This window comes from Mesoplodon densirostris, chromosome 4 (genome assembly GCF_025265405.1).
Source record: "Mesoplodon densirostris isolate mMesDen1 chromosome 4, mMesDen1 primary haplotype, whole genome shotgun sequence".
Lineage (NCBI taxonomy): Eukaryota > Metazoa > Chordata > Mammalia > Artiodactyla > Ziphiidae > Mesoplodon > Mesoplodon densirostris.
In genome coordinates, this window is record NC_082664.1 from 112,403,614 (window position 1) to 112,428,230 (window position 24,617).

Here is a 24,617-nt window from a genome sequence, read left to right on the forward strand (position 1 = left end):
AATGGACTGCTCCAGATAAAGCTCTAGCTGTTCGAAACGCCTGTGTGCTACACGGGCCTACCACGTCAAGCCCTCCAGGAGAAACACTTTCACTTTTCACATTCCCAAAAGATGGAACAAAGTGACCAAAAGCCTTTTTCTCATAACTCACCTACCCCCAAGGAGGCCAGCACAGATGCCTCAGCATGTGCATCTTCTCTACATCCTCCAAGACATTCGTGGGGAGTTACTACTCCGGAAACGGGATCACAACTCTACACAGATTACCTACCTCACTGCATACTTATGAACTGCCAAAACCTTGCCCTCCATAGGCAGCTGATGCCAGACCATTAAGAACAAGATACATCCTTGGGAAGCTGGGGCCAGCGCCTGCAACCCAATGATGACAGCCCATCCCATGACATCACAGAGGACCGGTCCTCATGATACCTTACATTTCTCTCCAGGCCAGCAGTCACCCTGCAGGATTAAATGGATCACTCGGTCCTAACCCAACTGCATGATGACACAGTTAGCACCAGCACTGTGCCGGGAGCTGCAGTAGAGGAGCTGACATGGGCACCATCTAGGCCTAATCCATGAGACCCCTTCCACCGACACACAACCCAAGCCCACACCCACCTACTGCTTGAGCCCCACCAGGCACTAAAGAAAATCAACACATCAAACCAAACGACAGTGAGGGTCACAGGCCTGGCCTGAGGTTCCAGCTCCAACCAGGGAAGCTTGCTCATTTTGGTTCCCAAAGTTAAACTCCAAAGCAGCATGCACAAACCGTGATCCTGGCCAAAGCACACCTTTCCAAGCTGCAAGCTTACTGGGCCTACACTAGCACACACTCTGACTCTGAAGACCAGCAAGAGAGCATGCTCTCTTGTATTGTTTCAACAGACTTTCAGCAGGGACCTGATATTCATAGACGACCCATCTTATGGGCAGACACAGTCGACACTCAGACAGGAGCCCCTCCAATTCTGGAACCAGGGGTGGTGTTTGCATGCATGTGAGCATGGAGCACTGGCCCTCACTCCACACTGTCCCCTATCCCCGAGAGACGAAATATGCTGGACCTCAGATTCGATGAGGAGACGGTAGAGTGTTCTCACTCATTTTGTTCAGATTTCCAAGGAATGCATACAAGGGTGTCATCATCGATCCAAGCACAGCCTGGGACGCTGCAGAACACAACCGGGCATGTTGTGGGTGTCTGCAGAAGAGCCATGACATCGAAGTACCCCAAAACCCTGGGGAATCCACAGCCCTCAGGCCACTCAGCAAGAGCAACAGTCAATCCACTCTTGCAGCCCCTGGGCCCGTCTGAGGAAAACCTAATATCCAATGGCACATCTTAGGGTGGGTGAATGCCTACCTTCCTGAGTTATCTAGAGCCACACTGACCAACATGCAACCGCCTCAATATTCCAGTTCTCCTTAGCACCTCCAGTCATCAGACAACGTGAAGGTCTTCTTGTCTTTGTCGACGGCCAGCCTTGTCCAGGAACTGCACCTGAGAAGTGGACATAAATCAGTCAGGCTTCAGAATTGGAATGGGGTCCTCAGAGAACATGATTCATGCGAATTTTTACCAGGGCTTGAGCCTGGACCCTGCTTCCCAAGGACGTCTACCTTTACAGAGAACTCAATGTTTGTCTGACAGCATGACTGAAGGAAGTTAGGCATGTACGTTGGCTGGCATGTGAGAGGGTGTATGTGTTTTAACACTTGTGTGCATTTGTAACTGTAATTGTGCACGGGGACGCGCTTGTGGGCTTCTTTGTGTGCTTCTGAATCTGCATCTTGGTCTCTGTGTGTCCCTGTGGCCCACAGCAGAGACCTCGAGCTGTAAGAGCCGCAGTTTATACACAGCGCCCTGGCTTTGGACACTCCCATTGAATGAAGAAATACCACTTCAAGCTTCAAGAGACTGAATGTGATCTTTGAAACACAGGGGTTGTTGAAATAGGCCATGGACTCCCACTCTCCCACAGCCAAGCCTTCTGACCAAAGCACAAAGACCTGACAAGACCTGCCTCCTGGCCATGGGTGTAACATATACGTGGAGCCCGAGATCCTGCAAGCTAGTAGAATATCTAATGTGCACTTGGAGCCACTCCCAGCAATTTTGGAAGCAAGAGAACCTCCTATGGGTGGACCGACACTGACCTGCAACAGGATACAGGCAAGATGCAGCCCGGCACCTCTCAAGGGGCTAACGAAATTCGGTCCAACTGCCAATTGTTGCCAACTATGCCAAATCACTTTCCGAGGACCCATGGGAATACCCACCACAGGAAGTGGTGGGCCTCAACAACCATGACTCAGGTTCGAACCCCATGGTGGAAATTAGGCTACCTTCCAGGCCACGTGTCGCCAGCACCTAGCCTGCAGGTTTGGCAGCACTGAACCCGGAGGAAACTCACAAATGCTTGACAGCCTCGTCCTACATGCCCTCCTCCTGCCCAGATGGCAACGTGACTCAACTTGAAGCCTCAGACATCATGAAAAAATGGGGAAACTGTACACCAGAAATGACAAATCACAAGCATGTCTGCTTTGATAACACTGACCCTACCCCATGCATCCTGGCACTTCTCCACTCCCACAGCTACACTACCAAGAACCTCACAGAGATCAAAGGCACTATCCCCACGAACGACAGAAAGACTTCCAATGGAAAACCTCTGCCACGCGAGGGGTCCTGGAAGCTTCAAAGGGAACACTGGCTGTCCACGGCAGTGCACCTGGCATTGCAACAGTGAACACATCTCTGCTCCGCCAACAGACTGCTCCAGATAAACCTCTGGGTGTTCAAAAAGCCTGCGTGCCACATGGGCCGGCCACAACATGCCCTCTAGGAGAAACACTTTCGCTTTGCACATTCCCAAACAAGGGAACAAAGTGGCCAAAGGCCATGTTCACATAACTCAAATACCCCCAAGGAGAGCGGCACAGATGCCTCAGCATGTCAATCTTCTCTGCGTCCCACAAGACACGCTTTGGTCGTCATTCATCCGGCAAAGGGGTCACAACTCTACGCAGATTACCTACCTCACCACATTGTCATGAACTGCCAAAGCCATCCCCTTCATAGACAGCTGATGCCAGGCAATCATGAACAATACACATACTTGGGTAGCCATGGCCAGCACATTAAACCCAATAATTACAACCCATCCCGTGACATCACATAGGACATGTCCTAATGATGCCTAACCGTCGTCTCAAGGCCAGCAGCCACCACACATGCTTAAATGCAGGACTCAGTCCTAACACCATTCCCTGATGACCCACTTAGTGCCAACACTGTGCTGGGAGCTACAGTAGAGGAGCTGACATTGGCACCAGCTAGGCCTAATCCATCAGCCGTCTTCCACCGACGCCCAACCCCAGCACACACCTACCCACTGCTCCAGGGCAATCAGGCACTAAAGAACCTCAACGAGCCAAACCAAATGACAGGGAAGGCCAAAGACCTGGCCTGAGGCTCCAACCTACAGCCAGGGAAGCATGCTCATTTTGGCCTCCGGAATTAACCACGGAAGTGGCATGCACAAAGCATGATCCAGGTTAAAACACACTTTTACAAGCTGCAAACTGTGGGCCTACACCAGCACAGGAGCTGACAATGAAGACCAGCAGGAGAGCCTGTTCTCTCGCTTTCCCTCAACGGCCTTTTAGCACAGACCTGATATTCATAGATAACCCAGCTTATGGGCAGCCACACTCGACACTCAGACAGGTGCCCCTCCAATTCTGGAGTGCTGGGTGGTGTTTGAATGCATGTGAAAATGGGATATGGGACCTCAATCTTCACTCTCCCCTACCCCTGAGAGACGAAATGTGCTGGACCTCAGATTCGATGAGGAGATGGTGGAATGTTCTCAAGCATTTTGTTCAGATTTTCCAAGGAATAAATACAAGGGTGTCATCATCGAACCCAGCACAGGCTGGGATGCTGCAGAACACAACCGAGCATGCTGTGGGGGTCTAAAGAGGAGCCATGACCTCGTAGTATTCCAAAACCCGGGGGAATCCACAGCACTCAGGCCATTCATTCAGCAAGAGCAACAGTCATTCCACTCACGCAGCGACAGGGCCTGACTGAGGAAAGCCTAATATCCAATGGCACAACTTAGGGTGGGTGAATGCCTACCTTCCTGAGTTATCCAGAGCCACGCTTAGCAACATGTCCCTGCCTCAGTTTTCCAGATCCTCTTAGGACCTACAGTCATCAGACAATGCGAAGGTCTTCCTGTCTTTGCCGACGGACAGCCTTGTCATGCAGGCGCACCTGAGAACTGGACATAAATAAGGCAGGCTTCAGAATTGGACAGGGGACAGCACAGGTCATGATTCATGTGAATTTTTACCTGGGCTTGAGCTCAGACCCTGCTTCCCAAGGACGTCTACCTTTACGGAGAACACAATGTTTCTCTGACAGCACGACTGCAAGAAGTAAGGCATGTACTTTGGCAGGTACGTGAGAGGGTATATTTTTGTTTTCACACGTGTGCGTGTGTGTGACTGTTACTGCACACAAGGACGTGCTTGTGGGCTTCATTGTGTGTCTCTGAATTGGCATCTTGGTCTCTGTTTGTCCGTGTGGCCCTCTGCTGAGACCACGAAACATAAAAGCCAGACTTTATACACAGCGCCCTAGATTTGGACCCCCCTACTGAATGAAGAAAGATCCCTTCAATCTTCAAGAGACGGAATGTGAACTTTGAAACCCAGGGAATCTAAAATAGGCCCCAGAATTCCACTCTTCCACAGCCAAGCCTCCTGGCCAAAGCACAAACACCTGACGAGATTTGCCTTCCGGCCGTTGATGGAACATATACATGGACATGGAAATCCTACCACCTGGTAGAATATGTAATGTGCTCTGAGGCCACTCCCATCATTTTCGGGAGCAAGGGAATCTCCTATGGGCGGGACAACCTGCGACTTGCTATAGTGAAGATGCAGCCCGGCACCTCTCAAGGGGCTAAAGAAACTCGACCCAACTGCCAATTGTTGCCAACTGCGTCAAACCACTTTCTGTGGACCCATGGGAATGCACACCACAGGAAGTGGTGGGCTTGAGCAACCAAGACCCACGTTCAAATCCCACTGCGGAAACTAGGCTACCTTCCCGGGCACGTGTTGCCAGCACACAGCCAGCAGGTTTGGCGGCCCTGAACCAGGAAGAAACGCTCATATTCTTCACAGTGTCATCCTACGTGCCCTCCTTCTGCCCACAGGGAAACTCGACTCTACTGGAAGCCAAAGACATCATGCAAACATGTGGTCACTGTATACCAGGTAGGACAGACCACAAGCATGACTGCTTTGATGACTCTGACCCTACCCCATGCATCGTGGCACTTCTCCACTGACAGAGTGACACTACCGAGAACCTCACAAAGATCAAAGGCACTCTCCCCGAGGACGACAGACCGATTTCCAAAGGAAGAACTCTGTTTTGCTAGGGGAATTGTAAGCTTCAAAGGGCACAGTGGCTGTGCACAGCAGCACACCTCGCACCACAACAATGAACGAATCTATGCTCCGCCAACAGACTGCTCCAGATCAACCTCTAGCTGTTCAAAACTACTGCGAGCCACACGGGCTGGCCGCATCATGCCCTCTCGGAGAAACACTTTCGCTTTGCATATTCCCAAACAAGGAAACAAAGTGGCCAAAGGGCATGTTCGCATAACTCAAATATCCCCAAGGAGAGTGGCACAGACGTTTCAGCATGTCTAATTTTTCTGCGTCCCACAAGACACACTTTGGGCGACATTCCTCCAGCAACGGGATCACAACTCTATGCAGTTTAAGTACCTAACCGCATCCTCATGTACTGCCAAAGCCATCCCCTTCAGAGGCAGCTGATGCTAGCCCATCATGAACAGGACACATTCTTGGGAAGACGTGGCCAGCGCCTGCAACCCAATCATGACAGCCCATCCCATGACATCACACAGGACATGTCCTCAAGATGCCTTACCATCTTCTCCAGACCAGCAGTCACCACGCAGACTTAAATGCAGCACTCGGTCCTAACCCCACTCCATGATGACCCACTTAGATCCTCAACTGTGCCGGGAGCTGCAGTGGAATTGCTGACATGGCCAATACCTAGGCCTAAAACATCAACACCCTTCATTGAAGACCAAAACCAGCCCACACCCATCCACTGCTCCATCCCCACCGGGCACTAAGGAACTTTGACACACCAAAACAAATGACAGGGAGGGACACAGGCCTGGCCTGAGGTTCCCGGCTCCAAGCAGGGAAGCGTCCTCATTTTGGCTTCCAGAAATAGCTCCCGAATCTGCATGCACAAAGCGTGATCCTGGCCAAAGTGCACTTTACCAATCTTCAAGCTAACTGGGCCTACATCAGCACACACTCCGACTCTGAAGATCAGCAGGAGAGCCCTCCCCCTCACATGCCCTCAACGGTCTTTCAGCAGGGACCTAATATGCGTCAATGACCCAGCTTATGGGCAGACACAGTGGACCCTCAGATAGGAGCACCTCGAATTCTGGAACCCTGCTGGGTGTTTGCATGCAGGTCAGAAGGGGACGCGGGCCCTCTCTCCTCACTCTCCCCTACCCCCGAGAGACGAAACGTGCTGGACCTCAGATTCGATGAGGAGACGGTAGAGTGTTCTCACTCATTTTGTTCAGATTTCCAAGGAATGCATACAAGGGTGTCATCATCGATCCAAGCACAGCCTGGGATGCTGCAGAACACAACCGGGCATGCCGTGGGTGTCTGAAGAGGACACATGTCCTGGTAGTACTCCAAAATCCTGTGGAATCCACAGCCGTCAGGCCACTCAGAAGGAGCAACAGTCACTCGACTCTTGCAGGCACTGGGACCGTCTGAGGAAAACCTAATATCTAATGGCACATCTACGGGTGGATGAAAGCCTACCTTCCTGAGTTAGCCAGAGCCATGCTTAGCAACATAACCCCGCGTCATTTTTCCATGTTTCTTTAGCACCTACAGTCATCAGCCAACGCATAGGTCTTCTTGTCTTTGCTGATGGCCAGCCTTGTCCAGCAGCTGCACCAGAGAAGTGGACATAATTCAGGCAGGTTTCAGAAATGGAACGGTGAACTCAGAGATCATGATTCATGAGAATTTTTACCTGAGCTTGAGCTCGGACCCTGCTTCCCAAGGACGTCTACCTTTACAGAGAACTCAATGTTTGTCTGACAGCACGACTGCAGGAAGTAAGGCATGTACGTTGGCCCATACGAGAGAGGGTATATTTTTGTTTTCACGCATGTGCGCATGTGTGACTGTTACTGCACACGAGGACGCGCTTGTGGGCTGCGTTGTGTGCCTCTGAATAGTCACCTTGGTCTCTGTGTATTCCCGTGGCCCTCTCCTGAGATCTCGAGACATAAAAGCCAGAGTTTATACACAGCGCCCTGGATCTGGACCCTCGCACTGAATGGAGAAAGACCCCTTCAAGCTTCAACAGACTGAATGTGAACTTTGAAACCCAGGGCGTTTTGAAATAGGCTACGGACTTCCACTCTTCCACAGCCAAGCCTTCAGGCCAAAGCACAAACACCTGACGAGACCTGCCTTCCGGCCGTGGGTGTAACATATACATGGACCTGGAAATCCTGCCACCCAGTAGAATATCTAATGTGCAATTGGGGCCACTCCCATCATTTTCGGGAGCAAGGAAAACTCCCATGGGCGGGCCGAACTGTGACTGGCTATAATCAACATGCAGCCCGGCACCTCGCAAGGGGCTAAGGAAATTCGGCCCAACTGCCAATTGTTGCCAACTACGCCAAATCACTTTCCGAGGACCCATGGGTATGCCCACCACAGGAAGTGGTGGGCTTCAGCAACCAAGACCCACGTTCAAACCCCACTGCGGAAACTAGGCTACCTTCCAGGGCACATGTTCCCAGCACGCAGCCAGCAAGTTTGCCGGCCCTGAACCCGGAGGAAACGCTCAAATTCTTGACAGCATTGTCCTACGTGCCCTCCGCCTGCCGACAGGGCAACTCGACTCTCCTGGAAGCCACAGACATCCTGCAAACACGTGGTCACTGTATACCAGGTAGGACAGACCGCAAGCATGACTGCTTTGATGACTCTGACCCTACCCCATGCATCGTGGCACTTCTCCACTGACAGAGTGACACTACTGAGAACCTCACAAAGATCAAAGGCAGTCTCCCCGAGGACGACAGACCGATTTCCAATGGAAGAACTCTGTTTTGCGAGGCGATATGTAAGCTTCAAAGGGCACAGTGGCTGTCCACGGCAGCACACCTGGCATCGCAACACTGAACGCATCTCTGCTCCGCCAAGGGACTGCTCCAGATCAACCTGTAGCTGTTCAAAACTCCTGCGTGCCACACGGGCTGGCCGCATCATGCCCTCTCGGAGAAACACTTTCGCTTTGCATATTCCCAAACAAGGAAACAAAGTGGCCAAAGGGCATGTACGCATAACTCAAATACCCCCAAGGAGAGTGGCACAGATGCTTCAGCATATCTAATTTCTCAACGTCCCGCGAGACACACTTTGGGCGACATTCCTCCGGCAACGGGATCACAAATCTATGCAGTTTAAGTACCTAACTGCATCCTCATGTACTGCCAAAGCCATCCCCTTCAGAGGCAGCTGATGCCAGCCCATCACGAACAGGACACATTCTTGGGAAGACGTGGCCAGCGCCTGCAACCCAATCATGACAGCCCATCCCACGACATCACACAGGACATGTCCTCATGATGCCTTACCACCTTCTCCAGACCAGCAGTCACCACGCCGGCTTAAATGCAGCACTCGGTCCTAACCCCACTCCATGATGTCCCACATAGTGCCTCAACTGTGCCAGGAGCTGCAGTGTAATTGCTGAGATGGGCAGTACCTAGGCCTAATCCATCAACACCCTTCTGTTGAAGACCAACCCCAGGCCACACCCATCCACTGCTCCATCCCCACCAGGCACTAAAGAACTTTGATGCACCCAAACAAATGACAGGGAGGGACACAGGCCTGGCCTGAGGCTCCAAGCTCCAACCAGGGAAGCTTCCTCATTTTGGCTTCCAGAAATAGCCCCCGAAGCTGCATGCACAAAGCGTGATCCTGGCCAAAGCACACCTTCCCAAGCTGCAAGCTTGCTGGGCCTACACCAGCACACACTCCAACTCTGAAGACCAGCAGGAGAGCCTTCCCCCGTCGCATGCCCTGAACGGTCTTTCAGCAGGAACCTAATATGCGTAGATGACCCAGCTTATGGGCAGACACAGTGGACCCTCAGATAGGAACACCTCGAATTCTGGAACCCTGCTAGGTGTTTGCATGCAGATCAGAAGGGGATGCTGGCCCTCACTCCTCACTCTCCCCTACCCCCGAGAGACGAAATGTGCTGGACCTCAGATTCGATGAGGAGACGGTAGAGTGTTCTCACTCATTTTGTTCAGATTTCCAAGGAATGCATACAAGGGTGTCATCATCGATCCAAGCACAGGCTGGGACGCTGCAGAACACAACCGGGCATGCCGTGGGGGTCTGAAGAGGACACATGACCTCGGAGTACTCCACAACCATGGGGAATCCACAGCCCTCAGGCCACTCAGAAAGAGCAACAGTCAATCCACTCTTGCAGCCACTGGCACCGTCTGAGGAAAACCTCATATCCAATGGCACATCATAGGGTGGGTGAAAGCCTACCTTCCTGAGTTAGCCAGAGCCACGCTTAACAACATGCCCCCGCGTCATTTTTCCACTTTTCCTTAGCACCTAGAGTCATCAGCCAACGCGTAGGTCTTCTTGTCTTTGCCGACGGCCAGCCTTGTCCAGCAGCTGCACCTGAGAAGTGGACATAATTCAGGCATGTTTCAGAGTTGGAACGGTGAACTCAGAGATCATGATTCATGAGAATTTTTACCTGGGCTTGAGCTCGGACCCTGCTTCCCAAGGACGTCTACCTTTACAGAGAACTCAATGTTTGTCTGACAGCACGACTGCAGGAAGTAAGGCATGTACGTTGGCCCATACGTGAGAGGGTATATTTTTGTTTTCACGCATGAGCGCATGTGTGACTGTTACTGCACACGAGGACACGCTTGTGGGCTGCATTGTGTGCCTCTGAATCCTCACCATGGTCTCTGTGTGTCCCCGTGGCCCTCTCCTGAGACCTCGAACCATAAAAGCCAGAGTTTATACACAGCGCCCTGGATCTGGACCCTCACACTGAATGGAGAAAGACCCCTTCATGCTTCAACAGACTGAATGTGAACTTTGAAACCCAGGGCGTTTTGAAATAGGCCACGGACTTCCACTCTTCCACAGCCAAGCCTTCTGGCCAAAGCACAAACACCTGACGAGACCTGCCTTCCGGCCGTGGGTGTAACATATACATGGACCTGGAAATCCTGCCACCCAGTAGAATATCTAATGTGGACTTGGGGCCACTCCCATCATTTTCGGGAGCAAGGAAACCTCCGATCGGTGGGCCGACCTGCGACTGGCTATAATCAACATGCAGCCCGGCACCTCTCAAGGGGCTAACGAAATTCGGCCCAACTGCCAATTGTTGCCAACTACGCCAAATCACTTTCCGAGGACCCATGGGTATGCCCACCACAGGAAGTGGTGGGCTTCAGCAACCAAGACCCACGTTCAAACCCCACTGCAGAAACTAGGCTACCTTCCAGGGCACGTGTTCCCAGCACCCAGCCAGCAAGTTTGGCGGCCCTGAACCCGGAGGAAACGCTCAAATTCTTGACAGCGTTGTCCTACGTGCCCTCCGCCTGCCGACAGGGCAACTCGACTCTCCTGGAAGCCACAGACATCCTGCAAACACGTGGTCACTGTATACCAGGTAGGACAGACCGCAAGCATGACTGCTTTGATGACTCTGACCCTACCCCATGCATCGTGGCACTTCTCCACTGACAGAGTGACACTACCGAGAACCTCACAAAGATCAAAGGCAGTCTCCCGGAGGACGACAGATCGATTTCCAATGGAAGAACTCTGTTTCGCAAGGGGAGTGGTAAGCTTCAAAGGGCACAGTGGCTGTCCACGGCAGCACACCTGGCATCGCAACACTGAACGCATCTCTGCTCCGCCAAGGGACTGCTCCAGATCAACCTGTAGCTGTTCAAAACTCCTGCGTGCCACACGGGCTGGCCGCATCATGCCCTCTCGGAGAAACACTTTCGCTTTGCATATTCCCAAACAAGGAAACAAAGTGGCCAAAGGGCATGTACGTATAACTCAAATACCCCCAAGGAGAGTGGCACAGACGCTTCAGCATGTCTAATTTCTCTACGTCCCGCAAGAAACTCTTTGGGCGACATTCCTCCGGCAACGGGATCACAAATCTATGCAGTTTAAGTACCTAACTGCATCCTCATGTACTGCCAAAGCCATCCACCTCAGAGGCAGCTGATGCCAGCCCATCACGAACAGGACACATTCTTGGGAAGACGTGGCCAGCGCCTGCAACCCAATCATGACAGCCCATCCCACGACATCACACAGGACATGTCCTCATGATGCCTTACCACCTTCCCCAGACCAGCATTCACCACGCTGGCTTAAATGCAGCACTCGGTCCTAACCCCACTCCATGATGACCCACATAGTGCCTCAACTGTGCCGGGAGCTGCAGTGTAATTGCTGAGATGGGCAGTACCTAGGCCTAATCCATCAACACCCTTCTGTTGAAGACCAACCCCAGCCCACACCCATCCACTGCTCCATCCCCACCAGGCACTAAAGAACTTTGATGCACCCAAACAAATGACAGGGAGGGACACAGGCCTGGCCTGAGGCTCCAAGCTCCAACCAGGGAAGCTTCCTCATTTTGGCTTCCAGAAATAGCCCCCGAAGCTGCATGCACAAAGCGTGATCCTGGCCAAAGCACACCTTCCCAAGCTGCAAGCTTGCTGGGCCTACACCAGCACACACTCCGACTCTGAAGACCAGCAGGAGAGCCTTCCCCCGTCGCATGCCCTCAACGGTCTTTCAGCAGGAACCTAATATGCGTAGATGACCCAGCTTATGGGCAGACACAGTGGACCCTCAGATAGGAACACCTCGAATTCTGGAACCCTGCTGGGTGTTTGCATGCAGATCAGAAGGGGATGCTGGCCCTCACTCCTCACTCTCCCCTACCCCCGAGAGACGAAATGTGCTGGACCTCGGATTCGATGAGGAGACGGTAGAGTGTTCTCACTCATTTTGTACAGATTTCCAAGGAATGCATACAAGGGTGTCATCATCGATCCAAGCACAGGCTGGGACGCTGCAGAACACAACCGGGCATGCCGTGGGGGTCTGAAGAGGAGACATGACCTCGGAGTACTCCAAAAACCTGGGGAATCCACAGCCCTCAGGCCACTCAGAAAGAGCAACAGTCAATCCACTCTTGCAGCCACTGGCAACGTCTGAGGAAAACCTCATATCCAATGGCACATCATAGGGTGGGTGAAAGCCTACCTTCCTGAGTTAGCCAGAGCCACGCTTAACAACATGCCCCCGCGTCATTTTTCCACTTTTCCTTAGCACCTAGAGTCATCAGCCAACGCGTAGGTCTTCTTGTCTTTGCCGACGGCCAGCCTTGTCCAGCAGCTGCACCTGAGAAGTGGACATAATTCAGGCAGGTTTCAGAGTTGGAACGGTGAACTCAGAGATCATGATTCATGAGAATTTTTACCTGGGCTTGAGCTCGGACCCTGCTTCCCAAGGACGTCTACCTTTACAGAGAACTCAATGTTTGTCTGACAGCACGACTGCAGGAAGTAAGGCATGTACGTTGGCCCATACGTGAGAGGGTATATTTTTGTTTTCACGCATGAGCGCATGTGTGACTGTTACTGCACACGAGGACACGCTTGTGGGCTGCATTGTGTGCCTCTGAATCCTCACCATGGTCTCTGTGTGTCCCCGTGGCCCTCTCCTGAGACCTCGAACCATAAAAGCCAGAGTTTATACACAGCGCCCTGGATCTGGACCCTCGCACTGAATCGAGAAAGACCCCTTCATGCTTCAACAGACTGAATGTGAACTTTGAAACCCAGGGCGTTTTGAAATAGGACACGGACTTCCACTCTTCCACAGCCAAGCCTTCTGGCCAAAGCACAAACACCTGACGAGACCTGCCTTCCGGCCGTGGGTGTAACATATACATGGACCTGGAAATCCTGCCACCCAGTAGAATATCTAATGTGGACTTGGGGCCACTCCCATCATTTTCGGGAGCAAGGAAACCTCCGATCGGTGGGCCGACCTGCGACTGGCTATAATCAACATGCAGCCCGGCACCTCTCAAGGGGCTAACGAAATTCGGCCCAACTGCCAATTGTTGCCAACTACGCCAAATCACTTTCCGAGGACCCATGGGTATGCCCACCACAGGAAGTGGTGGGCTTCAGCAACCAAGACCCACGTTCAAACCCCACTGCAGAAACTAGGCTACCTTCCAGGGCACGTGTTCCCAGCACCCAGCCAGCAAGTTTGGCGGCCCTGAACCCGGAGGAAACGCTCAAATTCTTGACAGCGTTGTCCTACGTGCCCTCCGCCTGCCGACAGGGCAACTCGACTCTCCTGGAAGCCACAGACATCCTGCAAACACGTGGTCACTGTATACCAGGTAGGACAGACCGCAAGCATGACTGCTTTGATGACTCTGACCCTACCCCATGCATCGTGGCACTTCTCCACTGACAGAGTGACACTACCGAGAACCTCACAAAGATCAAAGGCAGTCTCCCGGAGGACGACAGATCGATTTCCAATGGAAGAACTCTGTTTCGCAAGGGGAGTGGTAAGCTTCAAAGGGCACAGTGGCTGTCCACGGCAGCACACCTGGCATCGCAACACTGAACGCATCTCTGCTCCGCCAAGGGACTGCTCCAGATCAACCTGTAGCTGTTCAAAACTCCTGCGTGCCACACGGGCTGGCCGCATCATGCCCTCTCGGAGAAACACTTTCGCTTTGCATATTCCCAAACAAGGAAACAAAGTGGCCAAAGGGCATGTACGTATAACTCAAATACCCCCAAGGAGAGTGGCACAGACGCTTCAGCATGTCTAATTTCTCTACGTCCCACAAGAAACTCTTTGGGCGACATTCCTCCGGCAACGGGATCACAAATCTATGCAGTTTAAGTACCTAACTGCATCCTCATGTACTGCCAAAGCCATCCACCTCAGAGGCAGCTGATGCCAGCCCATCACGAACAGGACACATTCTTGGGAAGACGTGGCCAGCGCCTGCAGCCCAATCATGACAGCCCATCCCACGACATCACACAGGACATGTCCTCATGATGCCTTACCACCTTCCCCAGACCAGCATTCACCACGCTGGCTTAAATGCAGCACTCGGTCCTAACCCCACTCCATGATGACCCACATAGTGCCTCAACTGTGCCGGGAGCTGCAGTGTAATTGCTGAGATGGGCAGTACCTAGGCCTAATCCATCAACACCCTTGTGTTGAAGACAAACCCCAGGCCACACCCATCCACTGCTCCATCCCCACCAGGCACTAAAGAACTTTGATGCACCCAAACAAATGACAGGGAGGGACACAGGCCTGGCCTGAGGCTCCAAGCTCCAACCAGGGAAGCTTCCTCATTTTGGCTTCCAGAAATAGCCCCCGAAGCTGCATGCACAAAGCGTGATCCTGGCCAAAGCACACCTTCCCAAGCTGCAAGCTTACTGGGCCTACACCAGCACACACTCCGACTCTGAAGACCAGCAGGAGAGCCTTCCCCCTCGCATGCCCTCAACAGTCTTTCAGCAGGGACCTAATATGCGTAGATGACCCCGCTTATGGGCAGACACAGTGGACATTCAGATAGGAGCACCTCGAATTCTGGAACCCTGCTGGGTGTTTGCATGCAGGTCAGAAGGGGACGCTGGCCCTCACCCCTCACTCTCCCCTACCCCCGAGAGACCAAACGTGCTGGACCTCAGATTCGTTGAGGAGACGGTAGAGTGTTCTCACTCATTTTGTTCAGATTTCCAAGGAATGCATACAAGGGTGTCATCATCGATCCAAGCACAGGCTGGGACGCTGCAGAACACAACCGGGCATGCCGTGGGGGTCTGAAGAGGAGACATGACCTCGGAGTACTCCAAAACCCTGGGGAATCCACAGCCCTCAGGCCACTCAGAAAGAGCAACAGTCAATCCACTCTTGCATCCACTGGGACCGTCTGAGGGAAACTTCCTATCCAATGGCACATCATAGGGTGGGTGAAAGCCTACCTTCCTGAGTTAGCCAGAGCCACGCTTAGCAACATGCCCCCGCGTCATTTTTCCACTTTTCCTTAGCACCTGCAGTCGTCAGCCAACGCGTAGGTCTTCTTGTCTTTGCCGACGGCCAGCCTTGTCCAGCAGCTGCACCTGAGAAGTGGACATAATTCAGGCAGGTTTCAGAATTGGAACGGTGAACTCAGAGATTAGGATTCATGAGAATTTTTACCTGGGCTTGAGCTCGGACCCTGCTTCCAAGGACATCTACCTTTACAGAGAACTCAGTGTTTGTCTCACAGCACGACTGCAGGAAGTAAGGCATGTACGTTGGCCCGTACGTGAGAGGGTATATTTTTGTTTTCACGCATGTGCGCATGTGTGACTATTACTGCACACGAGGACGCGCTTGTGGGCTTTTTTCTGTGCCTCTGAATCCTCACCTTGGTCTCTGTGTGTCCCCGTGGCCCTCTCCTGATACCTCGAACCATAAAAGCCAGAGCTTATACACAGCGCCGTGGATCTGGACCCTCGCACTGAATGGAGAAAGACCCCTTTAAACTTCAACAGACTGAATGTGAAATTTGAAAGCCAGGGGGTTTTGAAATAGGCCACGGACTTCCACTCTTCCACAGCCAAGCCTTCTGGCCAAAGCACAAACACCTGGCGAGACCTGCCTTCCGGCCGTGTGTGTAACATATACATGGACCTGGAATTCCTGCCTCCCAGTAGAATATCTAATGTGCACTTGGGGCCACTCCCATCAATTTCGGGAGCAAGGAATCCTCCTATGGTTGGGCCGACCTGTGACTGGCTATAGTCAACATGCAGCCCAGCACCTCTCAAGGGACTAACGAAATTCGGCCAAACTGCTGATTGTTTCCAACTACGCAAAATCACTTTCCGAGGACCCATGGGTATGCCCACCACAGGAAGTGGTGGGCTTCAGCAACCAAGAACAACGTTCAAACCCCACTGCGGTAACTAGCCTACCTTCCCAGGCACGTGTTGCCAGCAACCAGCCAGCAGGTTTGGCGGCCCTGAACCCGGAGGTAATGCTCAAATTCTTGACAACGTCGTCCTATGTGCCCTCCTCCTGCCCACAGGGCAACTCGACTCTACTGGAAGCCAAAGACATCCTGCAAACACGTGGTCACTGTATACCAGGTAGGACAGACCGCAAGCATGACTGCTTTGATGACTCTGACCCTACCCCATGCATCGTGGCACTTCTCCACTGACAGAGTGACACTACCGAGAACCTCACAAAGATCAAAGGCAGTCTCCCGGAGGACGACAGATCGATTTCCAACGGTAGAACTCTGTTCGTGAGGGGAGTTGTAAGCTTCAAAGGGCACAGTGGCTGTCCACGGCAGCACACCTGGCATTGCAACACTGAACGCATCTCTGCTCCGCCAAGGGACTGCTCCAGATCAACCTGTAGCTGTTCAAAACTCCTGCGTGCCACACGGGCTGGCCGCATCATGCCCTCTCGGAGAAACACTTTTGCTTTGCATATTCCCAAACAAGGAAACAAAGTGGCCAAAGGGCATGTACGCATAACTCAAATACCGCCAAGGAGAGTGGCACAGACCCTTCAGCATGTCTAATTTCTCTACGTCCCGCAAGACACACTTTGGGCGACATTCCTCCGGCAACGGGATCACAAATCTATGCAGTTTAAGTACCTAACTGCATCCTCATGTACTGCCAAAGCCATCCCCTTCAGAGGCAGCTGATGCCAGCCCATCACGAACAGGACACATTCTTGGGAAGACCTGGCCAGCGCCTGCAACCCAATCATGACAGCCCATCCCACGACATCACACAGGACATGTCCTCATGATGCCTTACCACCTTCTCCAGACCAGCAGTCACCACGCCGGCTTAAATGCAGCACTCGGTCCTAACCCCACTCCATGATGACCCACATAGTGCCTCAACTGTGCCGGGAGCTGCAGTGGTATTTCTGACATGGGCAATACCTAGGCCTAATCCATCAACACCCTTCCGTTGAAGACCAACCCCAGCCCACACCCATCCACTGCTCCATCCCCACCGGGCACTAAAGAACTTTGATGCACCCAAACAAATGACAGGGAGGGACACCGGCCTGGCCTGAGGCTCCACGCTCCAATCAGGGAAGCTTCCTCATTTTGGCTTCCAGAAATAGCCCCGAAGCTGCATGCACAAAGCGTGATCCTGGCCAAAGCACACCTTCCCAAGCTGCAAGCTTACTGGGCCTACACCAGCACACACTCCAACTCTGAAGACCAGCAGGAGAGCCTTCCCCCTCGCATGCCCTGAAAGGTCTTTCACCAGGGACCTAATATGCATAGATGACCCCGCTTATGGGCAGACACAGTGGACACTCAGATAGGAGCACCTCGAATTCTGGAACCCTGCTGGGTGTTTGCATGCAGGTCAGAAGGGGACGCTGGCCCTCACTCCTCACTCTCCCCTAACCCCGAGAGACGAAACGTGCTGGACCTCAGATTCGATGAGGAGACGGTAGAGTGTTCTCACTCATTTTGTTCAGATTTCCAAGGAATGCATACAAGGGTGTCATCATCGATCCAAGCACAGCCTGGGACGGTGCAGAACACAACTGGGCATACCGTGTGTATCTGAAGAGGAGACATGACCTCGGAGTACTCCAGAACCCTGGGGAATTCACAGCCCTGAGGCCACTCAGAAAGAGCAACAGTCAATCCACTCTTGCAGCCACTGGGACCGTCTGAGGAAAACCTCATATCCAATGGCACATCATAGGGTGTGTGAAAGCCTACCTTCCTCAGTTAGCCAGAGCCACGCTTAGCAACATGCCCCCGCGTCATTTTTCCACTTTTCCTTAGCACCTAGAGTCATCAGCCAATGCGTAGTTCTTCTTGTCTTTGCCGACGGCCAGCCTTGTCTGTCAGCGGCACCTGAGAAGTGGACATAATTCAGGCAGGTTTCAGAATTGGAACGGTGAACTCAGAGATCATGATTCATGAGAATTTTTACCTGGGCTTGAGCTCGGACCCTGCTTCCCAAGGACGTCTACCTTTACAGAGAACTCAATGTTTGTCTGACAGCACGACTGCAGGAAGTAAGCCATGTACGTTGTCCCATACGTGAGAGGTTATATTTTTGTTTTCACGCATGTGCACATGTGTGACTATTACTGCACACGAGGACACGCTTGTTGGCTTCTTTCTGTGCCTCTGAATCTTCACCTTGGTCTCTGTGTGTCCCTGTGGCCCTCTCCTGAGACCTCGAACCATAAAAGCCAGAGTTTACACACAGCGCCCCGGATCTGGACCCTCGCACTGAATGGAGAAAGACCCCTTCAAACTTCAACAGACTGAATGTGAACTTTGAAAGCCAGGGGGTTTTGAAATAGGCCACGGACTTCCACTCTTCCACAGCCAAGCCTTCTGGCCAAAGCACAAACACCTGGCGAGACCTGCCTTCCAGCCGTGGGTGTAACATATACATGGACCTGGAAATCCTGCCTCCCAGTAGAATATCTAATGTGCAATTGGGGCCACTCCCATCATTTTCAGGAGCAAGGAAACCTCCTATGGGTGGGCCGACCTGCGACAGGCTATAGTCAACATGCAGCCCGGCAACTATCAAGGGGCTAACGAAATTCGGCCCAACTGCCAATTGTTGCCAACTACGCCAAATCATTTTCCGAGAACCCATGGGTATGCCCACCACAGGAAGTGGTGGGCTTCAGCAACCAAGACCCACGTTCAAACCCCACTGCGGAAACTAGGCTAGCTTCCCGGGCACGTGTTGCCAGCACTCAGCCAGCAGGTTTGGCGGCCCTGAACCCGGAGGAAATGCTCAAATTCTTGACAGTGTCGTCCTACATGCCCTCCTCCTGCCCACAGGGCAACTCGACTGTACTGGAAGCCACAGACATCCTGCAAACACGTGGTCACTGTATACCAGGTAGGACAGACCGCAAGCATGACTGCTTTGATGACTGTCACCCTACCCCATGCATCATGGCACTTCTCCACTGACAGAGTGACACTACCGAGAACCTCACAAAGATCAAAGGCACTCTCCCCGAGGACGACAGACCGATTTCCAACGGAAGAACTATGTTTCGCGAGGGGAGTTGTAAGCTTTAAAGGGCACAGTGGCTGTCCACGGCAGCACACCTGGCATCGCAACACTGAATGCATCTCTGCTCCGCCAAGGGACTGCTCCAGATCAACCTCTAGCTGTTCAAAACTCCTGCGTGCCACTCGGTCTGGCCGCATAATGCCCTCTCGGAGAAACACTTTCGCTTTGCATATTCCCAAACAAGAAAACAAAGTGGCCAAAGGGCCTGTACGCATAACTCAAATACCCCCAAGGAGAGTGGCACAGACGCTTCAGCATGTCTAATTTCTCTACGTCCCGCAAGACACACTTTGGGCGACATTCCTCCGGCAACGGGATCACAAATCTATGCAGTTTAAGTACCTAACTGCATCCTCATGTACTGCCAAAGCCATCCCCTTCAGAGGCAGCTGATGCCAGCCCATCACGAACAGGACACATTCTTGGGAAGACGTGGCTAGCGCCTGCAACCCAGTCATGACAGCCCATCCCACGACATCACACAGGACATGTCCTCATGATGCCTTACCACCTTCTCCAGACCAGCAGTCACCACGCCGGCTTAAATGCAGCACTCGGTCCTAACCCCACTCCATGATGACCCACATAGTGCCTCAACTGTGCCGGGAGCTGCAGTGGAATTGCTGACATGGGCAATACCTAGTCCTAATCCATCAACACCCTTCCGTTGAAGACCAACCCCAGCCCACACCCATCCACTGCTCCATCCCCACTGGGCACTAAAGAAATTTGATGCACCCAAACAAATGACAGGGAGGGACATAGGCCTGGCCTGAAGCTCCAGGCTCCAACCAGGGAAGCTTCCTCATTTTGGCTTCCAGAAATAGCCCCCGAAGCTGCATGCACAAAGCGTGATCCTGGCCAAAGCACACCTTCCCAAGCTGCAAGCTTATTGGGCCTACACCAGCACACACTCCGACTCTGAAGACCAGCAGGTGAGCCTTCCCCCTCGCATGCCCTCAACGGTCTTTCAGCAGGGACCTAATAGGCGTAGATGACCCGGCTTATGGGCAGACACAGTGGACCCTCAGATAGGAGCACCTCGAATTCTGGAACCCTGCTGGGTGTTTGCATGCAGGTCAGAAGGGGACGCTGGCCCTCACTCCTCACTCTCCCCTACCCCCGAGAGACCAAACGTGCTGGACCTCAGATTCGATGAGGAGACGGTAGAGTGTTCTCACTCATTTTGTTCAGATTTCCAAGGAATGCATACAAGGGTGTCATCATCGATCCAAGCACAGCCTGGGACGGTGCAGAACACAACCGGGCATGCCGTGGGGGTCTGAAGAGGAGACATGACCTCGGAGGACTCCAAAACCCTGGGGAATCCACAGCCCTCAGGCCACTCAGAAAGAACAACAGTCAAACCACTCTTGCAGCCACTGGGACCGTCTGAGGAAAACCTCATATCCAATGGCACATCATAGGGTGGGTGAAAGCCTACCTTCCTCAGTTAGCCAGAGCCACGTTTAGCAACATGCCCCCGTGTCCTTTATCCACTTTTCCTTAGCTCCTACAGTCATCAGCCAACGCGTAGGTCTTCTTGTCTTTGCCGACGGCCAGCCTTGTCCAGCAGCGGCACCTGAGAAGTGGACATAATTCAGGCAGGTTTCAGAATTGGAACGGTGAACTCAGAGATCATGATTCATGAGAATTTTTACCTGGGCTTGAGCTCGGACCCTGCTTCCCAAGGACGTATACCTTTACTGAGAACTCAATGTTTGTCTGACAGCACGACTGCAGGAAGTAAGGCATGTACGTTGTCCCATACGTGATAGGGTATATTTTTGTTTTCATGCATGTGCGCATGTGTGACTATTACTGCACACGAGGACACGCTTGTTGGCTTCTTTCTGTGCCTCTGAATCCTCACCTTGGTCTCTGTGTGTCCCTGTGGCCCTCTCCTGAAACCTCGAACCATAAAAGCCAGAGTTTACACACAGCGCCCTGGATCTGGACCCTCGCAGTGAATGGAGAAAGACCCCTTCAAACTTCAACAGACTGAATGTGAACTTTGAAAGCCAGGGGGTTTTGAAATAGGCCACGGACTTCCACTCTTCCACAGCCAAGCCTTCTGGCCAAAGCACAAACACCTGGCGAGACCTGCCTTCCAGCCGTGGGTGTAACATATACATGGACCTGGAAATCCTGCCTCCCAGTAGAATATCTAATGTGCAATTGGGGCCACTCCCATCATTTTCAGGAGCAAGGAAACCTCCTATGGGTGGGCCGACCTGTGACAGGCTATAGTCAACATGCAGCCCGGCAACTATCAAGGGGCTAACGAAATTCGGCCCAACTGCCAATTGTTGCCAACTACGCCAAATCATTTTCCGAGGACCCATGGGTATGCCCACCACAGGAAGTGGTGGGTTTCAGCAACCAAGACCCACGTTCAATACCCACTGCGGAAACTAGGCTACCTTCCCGGGCACGTGTTGCCAGCACTGAGCCAGCAGGTTTGGCGGCCCTGAACCCGGAGGAAATGCTCAAATTCTTGACAGTGTCGTCCTACATGCCCTCCTCCTGCCCACAGGGCAACTCGACTCTACTGGAAGCCACAGACATCCTGCAAACACGTGGTCACTGTATACCAGGTAGGACAGACCGCAAGCATGACTGCTTTGATGACTGTCACCCTACCCCATGCATCATGGCACTTCTCCACTGACAGAGTGGCACTACCGAGAACCTCACAAAGATCAAAGGCACTCTCCCCGAGGACGACAGACCGATTTCCAACGGAAGAACTCTGTTTCGCGAGGGGAGTTGTAAGCTTCAAAGGGCACAGTGGCTGTCCACGGCAGCACACCTGGCATCGCAACACTGAACGCATCTCTGCTCCGCCAAGGGACTGCTCCAGATCAACCTCTAGCTGTTCAAAACTCCTGCGTGCCACTCGGGCTGGCCGCATCATGCCCTCTCGGAGAAACACTTTCGCTTTGCATATTCCCAAACAAGGAAACAAAGTGGCCAAAGGGCCTGTACGCATAACTCAAATACCCGCAAGGAGAGTGGCACAGACGCTTCAGCATGTCTAATTTCTCTACGTCCCGCAAGACACACTTTGGGCGACATTCCTCCGGCAACGGGATCACAAATCTATGCAGTTTAAGTACCTAACTGCATCCTCATGTACTGCCAAAGCCATCCCCTTCAGAGGCAGCTGATGCCAGCCCATCACGAACAGGACACATTCTTGGGAAGACCTGGCCAGCGCCTGCAACCCAATCATGACAGCCCATCCCACGACATCACACAGGACATGTCCTCATGATGCCTTACCACCTTCTCCAGACCAGCAGTCACCACACCGGCTTAAATGCAGCACTCGGTCCTAACCCCACTCCATGATGACCCACATAGTGCCTCAACTGTGCCGGGAGCTGCAGTGGTATTTCTGACATGGGCAATACCTAGGCCTAATCCATCAACACCCTTCCGTTGAAGACCAACCCCAGCCCACACCCATCCACTGCTCCATCCCCACCGGGCACTAAAGAACTTTGATGCACCCAAACAAATGACAGGGAGGGACACCGGCCTGGCCTGAGGCTCCACGCTCCAATCAGGGAAGCTTCCTCATTTTGGCTTCCAGAAATAGCCCCGAAGCTGCATGCACAAAGCGTGATCCTGGCCAAAGCACACCTTCCCAAGCTGCAAGCTTACTGGGCCTACACCAGCACACACTCCAACTCTGAAGACCAGCAGGAGAGCCTTCCCCCTCGCATGCCCTGAAAGGTCTTTCACCAGGGACCTAATATGCATAGATGACCCCGCTTATGGGCAGACACAGTGGACACTCAGATAGGAGCACCTCGAATTCTGGAACCCTGCTGGGTGTTTGCATGCAGGTCAGAAGGGGACGCTGGCCCTCACTCCTCACTCTCCCCTAACCCCGAGAGACGAAACGTGCTGGACCTCAGATTCGATGAGGAGACGGTAGAGTGTTCTCACTCATTTTGTTCAGATTTCCAAGGAATGCATACAAGGGTGTCATCATCGATCCAAGCACAGCCTGGGACGGTGCAGAACACAACTGGGCATACCGTGTGTATCTGAAGAGGAGACATGACCTCGGAGTACTCCAGAACCCTGGGGAATTCACAGCCCTGAGGCCACTCAGAAAGAGCAACAGTCAATCCACTCTTGCAGCCACTGGGACCGTCTGAGGAAAACCTCATATCCAATGGCACATCATAGGGTGTGTGAAAGCCTACCTTCCTCAGTTAGCCAGAGCCACGCTTAGCAACATGCCCCCGCGTCATTTTTCCACTTTTCCTTAGCACCTAGAGTCATCAGCCAATGCGTAGTTCTTCTTGTCTTTGCCGACGGCCAGCCTTGTCTGTCAGCGGCACCTGAGAAGTGGACATAATTCAGGCAGGTTTCAGAATTGGAACGGTGAACTCAGAGATCATGATTCATGAGAATTTTTACCTGGGCTTGAGCTCGGACCCTGCTTCCCAAGGACGTCTACCTTTACAGAGAACTCAATGTTTGTCTGACAGCACGACTGCAGGAAGTAAGGCATGTACGTTGGCCCGAACGTGAGAGGGTATATTTTTGTTTTCACGCATGTGCGCATGTGTGACTATTACTGCACACGAGGACGCACTTGTGGGCTTCTTTCTGTGCCTCTGAATCCTCACCTTGGTCTCTGTGTGTCCCTGACGCCCTCTCCTGAGACCTCGAACCATAAAAGCCAGCGTTTACACACAGCGCCCTGGATCTGGACCCTCGCACTGAATGGAGAAAGACCCCTTCAAACTTCAACAGACTGAATGTGAACTTTGAAAGCCAGGGGGTTTTGAAATAGGCCACGGACTTCCACTCTTCCACAGCCAAGCCTTCTGGCCAAAGCACAAACACCTGACGAGACCTGCCTTCCGGCCGTGGGTGTAACATATACATGGACCTGGAAATCCTGCCTCCCAGTAGAATATCTAATGTGCACTTGGGGCCACTCCCATCATTTTCAGGAGCAAGGAAACCTCCTATGGGTGGGCCCACCTGCGACTGGCTATAGTCAACATGCAGCCCGGCACCTCTCAAGGGGCTAACGAAATTCGGCCCAACTGCCAATTGTTGCCAACTACGCCAAATCACTTTCCGAGGACCCATGGGTATGCCCACCACAGGAAGTGGTGGGCTTCAGCAACCAAGACCCACGTTCAAACCCCACTGCGGAAACTAGGCTACCTTCCCAGGCACGTGTTGCCAGCACACAGCCAGCAGGTTTGGCAGCCC

At 52.7% G+C, this 24,617-nt stretch overlaps 9 non-coding genes across 9 annotated transcripts; all 9 read right to left on the reverse strand.

Annotated features, from left to right (window-relative positions):
- Nucleotides 1-1,069: 1,069 nt before the first annotated feature.
- LOC132489753 (small nucleolar RNA SNORD116) lies at nt 1,070-1,161 on the reverse strand. The gene has a single exon (XR_009532130.1). It is a non-coding gene; the product is annotated as a small nucleolar RNA SNORD116 (small nucleolar RNA).
- A 2,687-nt stretch (nt 1,162-3,848) lies between these two features.
- LOC132489576 (small nucleolar RNA SNORD116) lies at nt 3,849-3,941 on the reverse strand. The gene has a single exon (XR_009531981.1). It is a non-coding gene; the product is annotated as a small nucleolar RNA SNORD116 (small nucleolar RNA).
- A 2,686-nt stretch (nt 3,942-6,627) lies between these two features.
- Nucleotides 6,628-6,719, reverse strand: LOC132489755 (small nucleolar RNA SNORD116). The gene has a single exon (XR_009532131.1). It is a non-coding gene; the product is annotated as a small nucleolar RNA SNORD116 (small nucleolar RNA).
- A 2,686-nt stretch (nt 6,720-9,405) lies between these two features.
- LOC132489756 (small nucleolar RNA SNORD116) lies at nt 9,406-9,497 on the reverse strand. The gene has a single exon (XR_009532132.1). It is a non-coding gene; the product is annotated as a small nucleolar RNA SNORD116 (small nucleolar RNA).
- A 2,686-nt stretch (nt 9,498-12,183) lies between these two features.
- LOC132489481 (small nucleolar RNA SNORD116) lies at nt 12,184-12,275 on the reverse strand. Its single transcript, XR_009531891.1, has one exon. It is a non-coding gene; the product is annotated as a small nucleolar RNA SNORD116 (small nucleolar RNA).
- Nucleotides 12,276-14,960: 2,685 nt separating this feature from the next.
- On the reverse strand, nt 14,961-15,052 carry LOC132489872 (small nucleolar RNA SNORD116). The gene has a single exon (XR_009532240.1). It is a non-coding gene; the product is annotated as a small nucleolar RNA SNORD116 (small nucleolar RNA).
- A 2,682-nt stretch (nt 15,053-17,734) lies between these two features.
- On the reverse strand, nt 17,735-17,826 carry LOC132489757 (small nucleolar RNA SNORD116). Its single transcript, XR_009532133.1, has one exon. It is a non-coding gene; the product is annotated as a small nucleolar RNA SNORD116 (small nucleolar RNA).
- Nucleotides 17,827-20,511: 2,685 nt separating this feature from the next.
- Nucleotides 20,512-20,603, reverse strand: LOC132489758 (small nucleolar RNA SNORD116). The gene has a single exon (XR_009532134.1). It is a non-coding gene; the product is annotated as a small nucleolar RNA SNORD116 (small nucleolar RNA).
- A 2,684-nt stretch (nt 20,604-23,287) lies between these two features.
- Nucleotides 23,288-23,379, reverse strand: LOC132489759 (small nucleolar RNA SNORD116). Its single transcript, XR_009532135.1, has one exon. It is a non-coding gene; the product is annotated as a small nucleolar RNA SNORD116 (small nucleolar RNA).
- Between the last annotated feature and the right edge of the window lie 1,238 nt (nt 23,380-24,617).